This window comes from Microtus pennsylvanicus, chromosome 8, assembly GCF_037038515.1.
Source record: "Microtus pennsylvanicus isolate mMicPen1 chromosome 8, mMicPen1.hap1, whole genome shotgun sequence".
Classification (NCBI taxonomy): Eukaryota; Metazoa; Chordata; class Mammalia; order Rodentia; family Cricetidae; genus Microtus; species Microtus pennsylvanicus.
In genome coordinates this window covers 407,545-419,946 of record NC_134586.1, presented here as the reverse complement: position 1 = coordinate 419,946, position 12,402 = coordinate 407,545, and the positions used below count along the sequence as shown (strand labels likewise).

General features: G+C 43.8%; 1 long non-coding RNA gene across 1 annotated transcript; it reads left to right on the top strand.

Annotated features, from left to right (window-relative positions):
- Nucleotides 1-365: 365 nt before the first annotated feature.
- Nucleotides 366-11,438, top strand: LOC142855403 (uncharacterized). The gene is made up of 3 exons (XR_012911503.1): nt 366-441; nt 6,154-7,710; nt 10,795-11,438. It is a non-coding gene; the product is annotated as an uncharacterized LOC142855403 (long non-coding RNA).
- The last annotated feature ends 964 nt before the right edge of the window (nt 11,439-12,402 follow it).

Genomic DNA, 12,402 nt, shown 5'->3' with positions numbered 1-12,402 from the left:
TTTTTTCTTTAGTGCTATCTATTTATTTATTTGTATCACTTTAGAGCAGTGGTTCTTAACATGGGGGGGCTAAGGCTCCCTTTGAGGGATCAAATGACCTATCAAATGAATTACTTAAGACTATTGAAAAGCATAGATATTTATATTACAATTCATAACAGTAGCAAAATTACAGTTATAAAGTAACAGTGAAAACAATTTTATAGTTGGGGTGTGGTCACCACAACATGAGGAACTATATTAAAGGATCAAAGCATTCGGAAGGTTGAGGACAACTGGTTTAGATCATTGTCTCCTATATCTCAGGTTTGCCTTACACTTATTGAGAATTGCTTTGAACATTTAATCCTTCCTCTACTACACAGGCCTGGAAAGACAGTTCTTCATCTCCTTCCAGTCTGGGCCTTGACTGGTCTGTACAAAGGAAATATAGACCAATGAGTGAGTGTCCTCCAACTTCTCTGGCTTTTTGGGGAAGCTTAACAAACGAAAAGAGACATGTGTAAGAATTGAGTTCACTGACAAACTATAAAGCAGGTATAGTCATAGCACAGAAAGGGAGAGGCAAGAAGGAGGGTGAAAGTTTTCCTGCTTTGAAAGTAGTTGATATTAGCTATAGTGATATTTCTTTTTTTTTTCTTTTTTCTTTTTGGTTTTTCGAGATAGGCTTTCTCTGTGGTTTTGGAGCCTGTCCTGGAACTAGCTCTTGTAGACCAGGCTGGTCTCGAACTCACTGTAGTGATATTTCATTTGTATTTCAATAAATAGATAAAGCTTGTCTGAAGATCAGAAAGTAAAACAGCCCCACTGGCCTACCTTACCGACTAGCCAGTGGTAACACACACCTTTAATCCCAGTAACCACACTAGTTGCCATAGAATCAGGTTGGTGCATGCCTTTAATCCCAGTGGTGCACACCTTTAATCCCAGAACTAGAGAGGAATATAAAATGGGAGGAAATAGATCCCACGCAGTCTCATTCTGAGATTCATGGAGTCAGGATTTCCATTTTGAACTGAAGTAGAGGTAGGAGCTAGTAGCTGCCTATTTTACTTTTCTGACCTTCAGGTTGAGCCCCAATTTCTGTTCCTGGGTTTTTATTAACCATACAACAATTAGCAATGAGCAGTGAGGTAGTCAATTTTAAATGATCAATAAAAGTCCTGACTGGCCATTTCTCAGGTTCACAGAACAGACAAGCAAGAATCTGGATAAAGAACTGAACTTTTGTGAAAACGAATAACTGTAGTTACGCTAGTTCAATCAAAATAGAACTGGATAAAATGGTGTGCATTGCCTAACATGACTGTTTTCCCAGTTTAAGATGTATAACCTGAGAAATGGTATGAGCGTTACTTGGTGTGCTTTAATACAAATCCATTGTCTCTGGAGCACGTGGCTGTAAAGCCCGATTCAACTTTTTATCGTAATTTTTGGGATTATAGTTACATCATTTCTACTACTTTTCCTGCATCCAAGCCTTCCCATGGGCACTTCATTGTTTTCTAATCCATGGCCTCCTTTTGTTGAACAACAGGTACTGTTTGGATATGACTTGTGTTTGGCTGTAGGACCTCCCAGCTATGAAGCAAAGGGTTGGCTGGTCTGGACATTGAGTGTGTAATTAGATGTGAACACAAAGGACCCTGTGTCTTAGAAAAGGAACAGGATGTTCTCTGGGAGAATGGAAGATTCTACTAAGCTACACATTTCCCAGACTAGGTCCCTGTGTGACTTCGGGTAGAAGGGAAGAGCTGTGATGGCATGTGCTGTCTGAGGCATTTGATTCCTGTTCACCCAGTATGGTAAATGGTTAATGTCTGTAGCCCCAGTTGGGTAGTTCTAACTCTGGGAATGCTGAGCAATCAGGAGCACCAGTGGGGGGTAGCTTGAAGGTTCTTTCCAGGATTCTCCTTTATAAGATTCAACTGTTCTGCTGTAGAGAGCCTTAAGGAAAACCACAATCCATGCCATGGTGAGTATGGGGGCCTTTGACCCCAGATTAGGACCACTGACCCCAGAGCAAGTCTGCTGAGCTGTTAGAGCTGCTGGGAATGGGATGAACCATGGGCCAGACTGTGGTTCTCTTGGTCCATGTGTTGACCTGGGCAGTGACCCTGGACTTATGAGCCTTGCTGAGTGTAAATTATCTGAGTAGTGGGAGGCTCTGTTGTCCTGGCATGAGAGGCTAAGATGCTGGTAATATCACTGTCCAATGTGCATATCCAGGCACTGATTTTGGAGTGCAGTGGGAAGATAGATTGGAAAGTTGGAGGTCTGGTTTCTACAAATCTTGAACATTGCATTTGTCTTATAAATGTTACAGATAGTTTAGAAAGTGGTAGTAAGGAGGTGATGGGGACCATCCTTTAGCAATATATGATTAGAATGCTCTTAACTTTCTGCTACCACAGCCACAGATGGTGTGATTCAGGAAGTTCAGTTCCAGTGCCCAAAGGGAGTTTCTGAGCTGCAGAGGTTTCTCAGGTTAGCATGATGATGGGCAGGTGGTTAGGGCAGATGCCACATTTTGTGCCATAATCCATGTGGCAGAAAGCAGACATTAAATTACTTTCTATATTGTTTTGTGACTGGGTACCATTGGGGCTGGGTTTTCCTGAAACCATGGAGTGTAAGGGGCTGTAGAGCTATAGTAGGCTCTAGGGAAAATCACTTCCATTTGCAGAGAGGACTCTAGAGATCGGGCCTTTCTGTTTGGAAGAAATATCAATAACTGGAGGGTAAGAAATATAATAGTCTAAAGGTCACTTTGAGTTAATTTTGTGGGAGTTGTGAAGTGTGTGCTCATTAAATTTCTATATACATAGTATCATAGATAGCTAGGTAACATTGGTTACGATCACAGTTTTCCTGGGCGAGTTTCTGTAGAAGGGAGCTGTGGGCTGCGTTCCTGCCACCCGGCTCCCGGTCGCCTGGCTAGCTTATGCCCTGAAATAACAACACATAAATTGTATTTATTTAAGCACTGCCTGGCCCATTATATCTAGCCTCTTCTTGGCTAACTCTCATATCTTGCTTTTACCCATATCTAATAATCTGTGTAGCACCATGAGGTGGTGTCTTACCAGGAAGATTCTAGCCTACGTCCATCTTGGGTTGGAGCTTCATCAAGTCTGCTTCAGAGAGGAGAGGCATGGCGATTGCTTCACTTCCTCTCAGCATTCTTTTCTGTTTACTCTGCCTACCTAATTTTCTGTCCTATCAAGGGCCAAGGCAGTTTCTTCATTAACCAACAACATCAACTCAAAACAGAAGACTCCCATATCAAGAGTTCTTTAATCTTTTGATTAAAAGTAGACTGTATTTTTCTGCTTTTGTTCTTGGCTTGTTCTCTCTACCCCCTTAATTCTTTTATAAATATTGTACACATTCTTAACTATTATAGCTTTTGTGGTAAATATAGAAATCACATTTTGTCAATGTGTATACTATTTTTTAACAATCCCATTGAGCATCCTAAGTGTTTTCACTTTACATGCAGCTTTGGAATCAGATTTTCTGATATAAATGGCATTATATTCAATTTATGGTCCAAATTGAACATATATGAAATATCTAGAGGTCTTTACTTTAGACAAAAGGCAGTTTAGCCCAATGGTCAGCACTCGGCAGTCAAAGCGAAATGCAGAAGGACGTTGTTCTGCACGTGTCTGTCTTCTGTCTTCTTTGGAGGGAGCAGAGAGCAGCTGCTAGGAGCCAACCTGTCTCTATTGTTCTTGTGAAAATTTTTAATAATCAAATATTTAAATATCACATTCCCCAGATCTCTGAGCAGTTGAGGGCAAAAAACTGCTTATAATATAAGGTTAGTGGTGGAACTGACAATGGTAGAGAACATCTTAAGGGACTTAAAGGTACATAGCAGTTTAAAAGATATGTATTATTATGTATAGAAAGAGTGAACAGGAATTGGGCAATGTGGACGACTCTGATGGGCCCTATCAGAGACATGCCATTGCTCAAAACACATGTAACAAAGTTAACAGGAGGATTTTAGTGAAAACCGGGTGAGGAGGCAGGGTAAGACTGGGAGTAAAACTGGGAGAGTGTGGTCACGTGACCTGGCCCTCAGCCAAGATGGCAAAAAAGTCACCTGACCCATCTGGCCCTCAGCCAAGATGGCAACTGCCCCATGTTGTCTGCTCTATTGGTGAGCTGCCATGCCATAACAAAAGCCGCAGAGGGGAGGGGCAAAAGGCTGGAACCCCAAAAAACGGCCATTTAAAAATTTTTTAAGGTAGTTGGGGCCATTTTGGACAGAGACTGATAAGTGTGAGGCATTTAAAGCATGAGGCCAGAGTGATAGGTCTGGATGGCTTGGCTCCCATGGTCAAGGCTGTGAAAACACCCGCAAAAACCGTGGCACCTCAAGCCTACAATGAGAACGGCTCCCCGTTAAGGCAAGATGCAGATGGCATGAACACCCAGGCCCTGTGAACAGGCATCTGAGCTCACGGGGGAGGGGTGTGCTATAACCTGGCTGAATCGACTCCAGTCTCCTATGGGAGAGGGATTCCCAGGCAGGAGGGATTCATCCAAGGTCAGGCCGCACTGTAGAGGATGAACACCCAGACCCTGTGAACAGGCGTCTGAGCTGGCTAAGGCCAGCCGTCTCAGGAACAGGCTTAGCACAGGAGACAAGCTGAACTGAATGCCAGGGAAGGGAACAACCAAAACCCTGAAAACCAGCGGTTGGAGGTCTCCCATCCCTAGAAACCGCAAAGGGTTGCTGGGAGCTCAAAGGTCAATCCCTTGGGTTAAAAGAGATGGTTAAGCTGGCCAAGATGGAGACACTCACGATTAGTTGATTTGTTGTTTGGAGGAGCTGCATCCAGGCAGATGGAACACATGGGTCATTGTAGAGAAGGTTCTCAGGTCCTGATTCTGCCCCAGGAGGGAGCTCAGAGTCCCGGATGGCACCTAAAGCAGGAACCCCGGGTAGAAGTCCAGGGCACGTGATTACGTGACCACACTCTCCTGGTTTTACCCTGCCTCTTCACTCGGTTTTCACTAAACTCCTCATGCTAACTCTGTTAAATGTGTTTTGAGCAATGGTCAAATGTTTTGATAGGGCCCGTCAGAGGCGTCCGTATTGCCCAATTCTTGTTCACTCTCTCTATGTATAATAATTGTTCATTACATCTCATTTCAGACTACAAAACATAAGTCTTATATTTTAAACTGGTATGTACCTTTAAGTCTCTTAAGCTGTTCTCTACCATTGTCAGTTCTGCCACTAACCTTATATTACGAGCAGTTCTTTCCCTCTCTCTGCATTTTTACAAATGTGAATCTTACCTGTTGAGAGCCAGTGTGGTAAAGCTCAGACCCAACTTTCCAAACAAATTCTATACTATAGTTATACCTGATAAACAGCCCTCAACTGCTCAGAGAACTGGGGAATGTGATATTTAAGTATTTAATTATTAAAAACTTTTCACAACAACAAAAAAGAAACAGGTTGGCTCCTAGCAGCAGCTCTCTGCTCCCTCCAAAGAAGACAGAAGACAGACATGTGCAGAACAACGTCCTTCTGCATTTCGCTTTGACTGCCGAGTGCTGACCATTGGGCTAAACTGCCTTTTGTCTAAAGTAAAGACCTCTAGACGTGGACAGAATCGCTGGAATCGAAAGCCTAGCTGCTCAGGTCAAGGTAGGCCTGTCTTCCTACAGATTTCTTAGCCCACTTAGCTCTCTTCTGGAGCCTGGCAGGCCCTGCACTAAACAGCAAGGCTCAAGTGCAAACTTCAGTGACCATGGAGGACCCAAAAAAGAGTAGCTCTGGGTGCCAACCAAGTATGTTCTCTGTCATTTTTTAATCAGTAACTCAAGTAAAATCTTAGACTTCTCAAAGATCTCTGACAGTCTGACAGCTGAGAGGTTTTGTCAGGTTGAGGTTTTGCAAGGTGACCTCACCAAACAAATTTCAAATCAAATTTATCTCTTATGCCACAGTCATTATACGTCTAAACCTTCTGTTTTCACAAACCCAAGGAGTCCGCGTGAGTTCCAGGGAGCCAAATTAAGAAATCCACCTCAAACAGGTCAGATACATCCCCCTCAATTCCCTGGTCCTAACTTTTTTTTTCCTTAATTTAACTTTGTTCTTTGTTCTGCCAATACCTTAAACAGGATAAGAGATACCAGACATTCTCATGCCACAGACATCGGTCAGAAACAAAGAGACCAGCTATGCCAGGATGTTCCCAGCACCCAACCTTCTCTCGTGCCCCCCCCAAGACGACACCCACAATCAACTGGAAGCAGTCTTGACAGTTCGCTGCCCCAGTTCCTTTGGGCTGTGGTGCCTGGTCTCCTGCTTTTTATTATAAGGAAGAGCTGGGAATGTTGTGCTTTCCTGTCGCTTTAAGGGACAAGCCACGTCCACTCCCATTACCTCTGACCTGCCTGCCCACCATCTTGGGCCCTTCCTTTTCTGCTTCCTTGACTTGCGTGCTTTTTATTATAAGGAAGACCTGGGAATGTTATGGTTTTGGTCCCTTCAAGAGACAAGCCACACCCATTCTCCTCCCCATCCGCTGAGGCAGGCTGATCTTCAGCTTCCGGCCTGAGCTCGTCTTCTTTTCCATCTTCCTCTCAGAGAGGCAGCTTTGCTTCTGCCTCTCTCCCCACTTCTCTGCTTCTCTGTCTCTTCTCCTCTTCTCTCTCTCTCTCTCTCTCTCTCTCTCTCTCTCTCTCTCTCTCTCTCCCTCCCTCTCTCTCTGTCCCCCTTTTCACCCTTCCTCCTCCATAACCCCCTGAATAAACATTCAACCTCACCCTACATGTCGTATCTATGCATGTTTCTGTTTTCTGCCCGCCCGCCACGTGTCTCCCTGCCTGGAACCAGCCATTGCTCAGGGACCAGAAGCCGTCTCTGCCTGGGGCCCACTGCCTGCTGCCACATGGCCCGCCACCACTGCTCTGGGACCAGCAGCTGTCTCTGCCTGGGACTGGCTGCTCCCAGGGCCTGCTGTCTGCCGCCACATGGCCCGCCACCGCCACCGCTCAGGCCACCGCTCTGGGACCGGCAGCCATTTCTGCCTGGGACTGGCTGCTCCCAGAGCCCGCTGTCTGCCACCACATGGCCCACTACCACCATTTGGGACCTACAGCATTTCTGCTGCCTACTGCCATGGGGATCCTGCAGCATTTTTAAAAAAAGAATAACAGAAGGAACCTCAGATTCTTCCTTCATGTCTCTGTTATCAGTTGTCCACCAATGTGAGAATAAGTCAAAAGCTTTGCTTTATGTACTGTGGCTTCCTTTGAAGCCTTGAAGAATTCTTTCCTGCAGGGAGCCAGACAGAATCGCCATTACAAGACGGCGCTGACATCCTGTCTTGTTGGAAATAAACAATTCCATATATGGCTATGCCTTTGGGAGCTACATGTCCCCTGTTTCCTGCATGCGCGGTGTTGTAGAATCCTTGCGCCTATCCTGACACAGTCTAGTGTCAGCTGATGATGGCAGCCAATCACAGGGCGACCCGTGTGCCTACTCCCTATATAAGCAGCTGCTTTAGTGCTCTCGGGACCCCTCACTTCCTGCTCTCCCTCAACCAAGAGGCACTCCAATAAAGCGTGATCTGAGAAGAATCCTCGTGTGGTGGTTGTTCTTCCAAACTTCGGTCGCCGAGCAAGGGGCCGAAGAGGATTCAGAACTCAACATGCAGAGTGGTGACGTCGGTAAGTCTCTCCAAGTATGCTGAATGCGGGAGTTGATCCTTGAGTGTTTTGTCTTGTGTTCTTGGCGTTTGTGGTGTTTGTACTAGCCTGCTGTTTTTGGGTGTGCTGCCATCAGCCCTGCTGCAGCCTCAAGGAGGGAAACAATGTGGACATTCTGAGAGAGGGGTGGAGAGACCTGATTAAACACCAGGACAGTCTTTCAGAATCAGATTCAAAGGGAGAAGACTTGGATAGGCCTAAAAGAAAAAGGGAAACGGTAAAAAAAAAAAAGGATCCTGATGCAGTCCTCCCTAAAGGGGAGGCAAATGAAAAGGGGGGAGGTCCCCTCTATCTGGCGCTGGAGGAATTTGTGGGCCTGGATTTGTCAGATGAGGAGTTAGATCCTCAGGAGTAAGAAGAATCAAAAGAAACCGCTGCTAGTTATATGGGCAGCGGCGACCCCCAGCATATAATGTTTCAACAGGAGTAGGTGTGGGGCCATCAGCACCTTTGGGGCCTCATCCTCCCCCTGTGCCTCCTTCCTACTCGCAAGCGGGAGAAGGATGTAAAGAAAGTAGGGGATCTTTCAAGAGTTAAAGTTCTTATCATACAAGTTTTTCCATTTGTATGGCCTGCTCTTGCATGGGAGTCATATTGTTTCAGCTTGAGGTCCTTTCCTGATGCTAGGTGTGGCTTCAGGATGGCCTGCTGAGACTCAGGCCTCTTAATTAAGTTTATCAAGGGCCAGAGTTATACTCTAACAAGTGATAATGATTCACAGGCAGAGATGACGGGACTCAAACTTCTGTCCTGCTTGCTTAAAGTTACTCCAAGATATTTTGTGGTATTCACAGATATTTAAAAGGATGATGTCTCATTTATCCTAGGTGTAAAAGAGGTACATCTGGGTTATTTTCAGATTCTGGCTGTGATAGGGTGGTTCTGCTCTGGACAAGGCTGAGCACATGTCCTTGTGGTTTGGTTAAACAACTTTGTATTTAGGTCCAAAAGGAGTATTGCTGAGTTTTGAGGTAAATATTTGCCTAATTTTAAAAAATAGAATGAGGGTCCCTCGGTGCTGGGGAGACTCTCACTTGGGTCTCGGGATGGCGCGGCTCCCCCATAGCTCGCTGAAGGCCACCCTTGCTGAGGTTGCGTGCATGTGGCCTTGGTTGGCAGGGGAGGAGTTTGACCCCGAGTGACAGGGAGAAAGAATTTTTGAGGAAAGGGGCCACAGCCCAGTGGTCCAGGAGGGTCGTAAATTCCAAAAATCCTGTGGTGGTAGCAGGACAGCTCCAAGCCTCGGGACCACTCCCAAGGTCGTAATCAGCTAGTTCCTAAAACAGTAGTACCTGCAGGGGGAAACTCCCTGTTTCTCAAGATTATTCTCAAGATATGGTCTGGCTTTCTCCTGGGATTGTTCCTAAAATAGTGATAATCACAGTGGGGAGGCTCCCTGTTTCTCGGGATTGTTATCAAGATTGCAGTCTGGTTTTGTCTTAGGCTAGTTCCTGGTGCAGGGTTGCTGAACAGGCTAGTCCTGGATTTTTGGTTCTTCTCTTCCTGCTGGGAGAGTCTGATTTATCCAGGTTTTTCAATACTATGTGTGATCCAAAGGTGACTGTCGGTTTACACTTCCAGCAATGGAGTTTTTCCTTTACCCACATTTACTTAAGCATAAATTGTTAGCAGTAATTTTTAATCTTGGTCATTTTTACAAGAATAAGGTAAAATCTCAGAGTTTTGGTTTGCATTTCTCTGATGGCTAAAGGATGTTATATTTAAACATTTTTTAAGTGTCTCAGTCATGTTAAGTTTGTCTGTTGAGAGTTTTCAGTTTAGGTCTATAACAAATATTTTTATTGGATTAATTTTTAATAACTAATTTTCTGAGTTCTTCATATATTTTTGGAAGGGATTTATGATAAATAAAGATCTTTCCCCACTCTATAGTCTTATTATACAAAAAGTTTCTCAATTCAGGAGATATAATTTATGGTTTCTCACAATGTTTATGCCACTGAGGCTGTGTTTAAGATGTGGCAAAGTGTATTTCAAAAATTTTTCTCTGTGAGGTTCAACATAATTTTTATATGCTGTGGCCTTTGGTTCATTTAAACTTGAGTTTTGTACATGGAGATGGATATGGATCTATTTTCATTCTTCTACATGTTGGTGTCTAATGAGGCCAGCATTATTAGTCAAAATGCTTCCTTTTTCCATTTTTCTATCTGCAAGGCAGACTTAAAACTTAAAGAGGAGGATAGCTTACAAACTTTTGGTTGGATGTCCTATGGTTAAAGGCCTAGTTATGATATTCTTATGAGGGACCTTGAGCCGATAGATAAAATTCTTACAAAAAACAATGAGCCAGTTTCCAATAGAGAGCTTAAAACAGCTGCCTAACAGGTACTCAAGCAGGTAAAATATAAATCAACAGGTGAAGTATACAATAATCAACAAATACAATATATTAATTATGATTCAGCTATGGCAAGTATGTGTATTAAATGTAAAACTTATTCTACAACAGTTTTATAAAAAATGCTGTTTGTGGCTAAACCTTCCCAGTTTTGCCAGTTAAGATATTAAACTCTTAATTTAAAACAGTAGCCTGTCTGGTACAAAAGGGCAGGATAAAAGCTGGAAGATGGTTTGACAAAATATTGACTATGATCAATGTTTCTTATACTAAATAATAGATTCATTGATAATTTTAAGACTGATTCCTGGACAATTGCCTTTGCTCAATTCAAAGGCAAAAACAATAGTTTTTTCCCAGATGCTACAATTCACACAACTGTATTTTACTAATGTTATAGCAAAAAAATCCCTTAAAGGATTTTATGCTAAATTTTACAAATGGCTCTTCCAATGGAAGAACTGCATATATGGCTAATAAAAAAAATATATTGTGGAGCATAACAAGGCTCCTTGAAAGCAACCCATAAAAATTACAAACAGATCCTGATACAAATGGATCTGGCGTGATAACACCAAGCTGACCTTTGCTAGGGCAAGGTGGAAAAACCCTTGCAATGCATTATGAAAAAACCCGACCTATATATATTTGGGGTCAAGGATATGTTTATGCTTTTTTCACAGAAAGAATATAAAATCTGGGCCTGATGACTTCATGGCTGCGGACGTCCACAGAGGAGTTCCAGAGGCGACTGGGGAGAGGTCCTTGGTCAGGCCTTTCCTGCCCCCAAGGAAAGGAATGCCTGATAACAGAACCTGCTACTCGACTCTGCAGGGTGTTGTTCTGCCTCCAGAGTCCAGGGAGACCCACCTGAGATAATTGTTAGGATGTGCTTCAGATAGCTGAATCCAGCTCACCTCACTCAGGAATCCCACCTGCCCTAAAGCACAAATGCTAAACTGCCTCTGCAGTTTAAATTCTGGTTTGCTTTGGAGCTAAGGTGCAGACTAAACATCAGACTGCTGTAATCCTTGGGACACAAAACTCATTTTAATTAAAATATTAACCCCTCTTTACTTAAGAAAGGGGAAGATTGGGGTTCCTGTCACTGTTACCCAGAGACTGGAACTAGTGGTATTTGATGACAACAATGTCTGTCATTGTGCTCTTACTGAAACTGACCTAATGATATTTAGAACTGCTTATAGATGTTGGAAAAGGTTTGACACAAGCTATAAAGTGTTTGGGTTTAATGCATATGCTAAAACATTTTAGATTTTGATCCCTTTTACACTGCCCTAATGTTTGGCAGGCAGCACTCGTAATCTTATTGTGGAGTAGGCATTTAGGAAGGAGGATGTACCTTAGGCCACACTAAAAGGTGAATACTGGGTTTGGAAAATGCCCTTTCTTCTTGTCTGGAGATGGAGTTATTGGTGCCCAAATTATATCATAATATCTTTTATTTGAGGAGCTCCTCATAGTTTTTTCATTAATGATAGACACAGGGGCCCAATGACGGGAGTTAGTGTGGACCCTCACCTGAACAGCACACCATACAGAGGTTGTAGAAACCGGCTCAACATGGCATGGTGCCAGGCATGAGGAGTGCCCTCCACATGGCCTAAGACAGGGTGCCCTGTGGTCAAAGGCCTGCTTACTTTAGGTCTTGCTAGATACCTTTTATTTGAGGAGCTCCAAGGATGGGTGACTTGTGACAGGACATCCCCCAACCTAAGACAGGGTCCTGGGAATCCTAGGATGGGTAGGGGGAAAAAGACCTGGTCCCCACTCGACCTAAGAATCATAAGGTACCCCTCTGTTCCCAGGAGAGGTAAATTGTTTCACCATTTGAGAGGAGGGTCTCTCCTTGTCCCAGTCCCTTCTCCTTTAGATCTGACACCATGGTTGGACTCTGACCTGGTGCTCTCCACTTAACAGCTGCCTGTCTTTTATAAAAGGAAGAGGGATCTGTCAGAAGACATTTCCTCCTAAAATCATTACAGGAACCATCACCCTGGGGAGTCTGCAGATCTGTCAGGAGCCGTTTCCTCCTATTTTAATTGGTCCCAAGCCTGCCTTTCATCTAATAAGACAATAGTTAATAGAACAATATATGATACAGCCCCTGTATGTGTGTACCCTCCCTTTTTGTTTATTCTTTCTAATTCTTCCTTTTCTAATTACACCAATAAAACCTGCTGGATGTCTCAATGCTGGGACGCTGCTAGATATTCTAGAGCCTTAGTTGCCCATGTCCCTCGATGGGTGCCGGTCCCCATGGAAGTTCT